This window comes from Grampus griseus (genome assembly GCF_964374135.1).
Source record: "Grampus griseus genome assembly, chromosome: X".
In the NCBI taxonomy this organism is placed as follows: Eukaryota; Metazoa; Chordata; class Mammalia; order Artiodactyla; family Delphinidae; genus Grampus; species Grampus griseus.
Window position 1 is genome coordinate 16,827,083 of NC_138999.1, and position 4,674 is coordinate 16,831,756.

Genomic DNA, 4,674 nt, shown 5'->3' on the forward strand with positions numbered 1-4,674 from the left:
ATTAGGGCTTGGGAGCTGTTTTCACTTTTTCTTTTTTTCTTCTTTTGGTCTTACAGACCTTGGGTACGAGCTTATAACTCATCCACCTCCTGAGCTCAAGGCTTGCTGACTTGTCAGAATACCCCTGTCTAGTTTGATTCTATTTTTTTCTCTTTTGATTCTATTTTTTCTGTTTATTTTCTATTCCCACTTGCATTCCTCTCTTCAATCATATACACCTCCTGTTTAATATATTTTTGTAGTTCTACTTTCAAACATATAGTGAAGATATGCATGGTTTAAATTTATATAAATGATAAGGCACACCAGCTATCATTCTGTTTTTCCTTGCTTGGAATTGTTTTCAACATCTATCCATTGCAACTGTATACAAATCTATCAGAAACAGATTAACTGGGACTTCGCCTTCCAATGCAGGGGCTGTGGCAGCTAAGATCCCACATGCCTGGAGGCCAAAAACCCAAAAAACATAAAACAGAATATTGTAACAAATTCAGTAAAGACTTTAAAAATGGTCCACATCAAAAAAAAGAGATTAACCATTTATTCTGGTTTACTCTTCTGTAAATTACCTGTTCAATCCCTGTCTTTCTATTGGGCTACTTGTCTTTCTCTTGTTGATTTCCAGGTTTTTTGTATTCTAGATAATCCTTATGGGCTTAAATATTTCACGCTAGCCAACTAACGTTTTCTAAGATTAGCAAAACGTCAATTTTTATGCCAAAATCAATCCATTTAAAAAAGCTTCTTATATGGAAATAACCACAAACTTACAGAAAAGTTGCACAAATAAGAATTTACAAATAAGTCATATGCCCTTTACTCAAACTCACCTATCATTGACATTTTACCCCATTTATCATTTGTAATCCTAGCTGTACCTCTTTTTTCTTATCCTTGGTTGTCTTGCTAGCAAGCTGCATACATATACACGGCCTTCCCCTTAAATACTTCAGTGCGTATTTCCTAAGGATATTGTCTTTTTATTTTTGGCTGTGTTGGGTCTTCGTTGCTTTGCGCGGGCTTTCTCCAGTTGCGGCAAGCGGGGGCTACTCTTTGTTGAGGTGCTCGGGCTTCTCATTGGGGTGGCTTCTCTTGTTGCAGAGCACGGGCTCTAGGCGCGCGGGCTTCAGTAGTTGCGGTGCACGGGCCCTAGAGTGCAGGCTCAGTAGTTGTGGCGCACAGGCTTAGTTGCTCCGCAGCATGTGGGATCTTCCAGGACCAGGGCTCGAACCCGTGTCCCCTGCACTGACAGGTGGATTCTTAACCACTGCGCCACCAGGGAAGTCCTCTCAGGATAGTCTTAAACACCCACATTAGTTATCAACTTCAGTAAATATAACATGGATACAATAATTTTACCTAATTGGCTGCCAGTTTCTCCAGTATAGAGGTGCTATTTTTCTCTTGCAACTAATCGGCAATCTGTGGGGAGCCACTTTAAGGCCAAGCAAATATTCTACTCCTTGCCAAAACTTCCTCCTAAGGTTTAACATCCATTGATAGTTCTTCATTCAATCTTTCCCATGGTTACAAAATAAAACCTATCAATTTTCACCTTATGCTTATGGTTTGTGCTTTAAGAGGTCTTGGTTTTGTTCTGGATACAGATGTAAAAGGTCAAATTGTACGATGTTTATTGTAGTCCCTCAACTCCAGTGGAGATGAACCTCAAGGGGGAAAGAGAACAACTCAAATTGTAGTTAGAAGGAATTAACGAGGGCCATAGGTCTTAATTATATACTTGCCCACTCACAATAGTCTACATTTTCATTAGTTTACAGATTTACCTTTAAAGCAATTTATTTTCTGTATACGGTGACAAGAGATCCATATTTACTTTTCTCTGTAAAATGTAGGTTTGTCCAGCACCAACTTTTAAGTACTCTATCCTTTCCCCAATGATTTTGAAACCACTTTTATCATGTATCAGATTCCCATATGTACATGGGCTTGATTCTGAGCTCTTTATTCTGATCCTTTTGTCTGTTACTGCATCTATTATTTATTACTATGGATTATGGTGTGACAGTATCTGATGAAGTTCTTTGCTCTGCTTTTAAAATTGCCTTAGAAATTCATAATTTCCATATGAACTTATTCTAGAATCAATTTTTCTATCCCCCCCAAATCCTGTTGGAATATTAATCAGAACTGGCATTTTTATGACATCATACCATCTATGAGCAGTGTCTTTCTATTTAAGCCATCTGTTTAACAAAATGACATTAGTTTGCTGGGCTTTTGCCATTAGGCTAACTTGCTAAAAATCTAGTTAGAGCTGAACGACATTTTTTTTCTTTTTAGCATCACCGCGCAGCATGCGGGATCTTTGTTCCCTCGAACCCGTGCCCCCTGCAGTGGAAACACGGAGTCCTAACCACTAGATCACCAGAGAATTCCCTGAACATCTTAAAATCTGTTATACCATCTAGTTGTTAAGTCTAGTGCAGCAATTCTCAATTTTTTTGCCTCAAAGTCCCTTTACAGCAAGGGTTGGTAACCTACGGCCTGTAGGCCAAATGTAGCCCACCACCTACTTCTGTTAATGAACTTTTCCTGCAATGCAGTCTCATTCATTTGTTTACGTGTTGTCTCAGGCTATTGTGCAACACAACACTGACAGAACTGAACAGCTGTAAGAGAGATCATATGGCCTACAAAGCTTAAAATATTTACTATCTGGTCCTTTAGTAAAAGTTCACCAACTCCTATTTTACACCTAAAATTGAGACTCCCAGAGAACTTCTGTAATCTGCTAATGGCGGTGAATGTTTAGTTTTCCAAAACTCAATTTTTACTTGAAAGCGCATGTGTGATATTGCAACAAACACTCAGTTTTCCTTGAAATGACAAGTTCACCTGTGGGAGTATTGATGTGCTAGAAAATTTTTAAAAGATTTGTTACTTTAACAGTAAGCCTAAATAACATACTTTTAATGAAAAGTAACAACCCCCTCCCAATTTGAGAAGAGTGGCGTTGTTTCACATTTTTGCAAATCTCTTTACTGTCTGGCTTAAATGAAAATTGAGTCTCGGGACTTCCCTGGTGGTCCAGTGGTTAAGAATCTGCCTTCCAATGCAAGGGACTCGGGTTCGATCCCTGTTCGGGGAACTTAGATTCCACATGCTGTGGGCAACTAAGCCCACGCACCGCAGCTAGAGAAGCCCGCATCCTGCAATGAAGATCCCGCATGCTGCAACTAAGACCCGAGGCAGCCAAATAAATAAATATTTTTAAAAAAGTAAAATCGAGTTGCATATCTGCTTTTGTATTCAGTGTGTTACAATATGTTTTCGTTAAAGCACATGAAGAAAATCTGGCCACTATGTAGTTGGAAAAGGGAGAACTATTTTAACGGCTTTTCAGGTAACCGTGTATGCTCTTGACACTATACCCAATCCTGACAAATGGTAACTTCTTAAAGTTAGTTGCATTGTGGAATCTAATACTGAATCAGTGATCTTTTCATACTAGTACGTTAAAACCCACTCATCATTTAGAAAATACTGCTTGACTCCGCTACGATCTTCCAAATGTCAACACACTTCATTCTACAGTATTAAAAAGTCACATTCATTATTACCACCTCTGATCTCTTCACTGCGAAGCCGTCAAGCTAATGGTGGCAACATCAGTTTCCCCAAACTCTTATCACCTCCAACAAATGCTGTCAGTTGTTTTCCTTAAAGTGACAGGGTTATTTTGAGAAAACCTGACCACAAACGCACGTTTGCATAACCAGTTTGTCTGTTGTTCTTTCAAGTAAAAATGGTATTCCAAGAAAAACGATGGCCAGTTCAGTTTGCAACTCAATAATCGCACGAGTGTTTTTCCGTGAGGCAACTATGGTACTTCACAGCACGCAGATGTGTTTCATGGAGCACGTTTTAACCTTGTCACACGAACTATTAAAAACATGTGTACTCAAGGGTTGGATTTAATAAGATTAATCATTTTACTGCTTGTCAGGGACATTCTTAAGTAAAATTCGCTTTTTAAAAGAAATTGTGAGTTTCTATGTTTGCTTTCGGTAGATAAACTATCAAGTTAGGAAAATCCCGATTATTCTTAGATTTACAAGAGATATTTAAAAGCATAAATATGCATTGAACTTTATCAAACGTGCAAAACTCCAACTAATTCTATACCTGACAGTCCAGTGGATCAAATCAGCAATGAGACTTTACTCAGGTTTTGTCCCCACTTTTTGATCTGCCATTATCAGATTGTGAACCGAACAAAGCCTGGATTGGAACAGAAAAGACTGGCTTTTTAAAAGAGAGCAAGTTAAAAAAGAAAAACAAAAGTGAGCAAGTTGACCAGAGGATAAATATCTACTTCACCTATGTCTTTGCACAGTATAAAATAAGGCCCAGTGAATGGGATTCTGGAAATTTGAGATCATTCTGGACAACTGATTTACCATCAGAAAATGTCTTCAGCACAGGTTTGTAACAAATTCACTTGCCCAGAAAATGCAACCCTGTAACTGCAGTCTGACCAAACGGATTCATTCAAATCAAACAACCAAAAACACAAAAATAGAAAACAGATTAAGTATACATTTCCCTCATACATCAAAATTTTCAGAAAAGAATGATCATGAATAAAAGTTTAGTTAAAAATGTCATAAACAGTTTGAAAAGAATCAACTGCATACACTGTTGAAA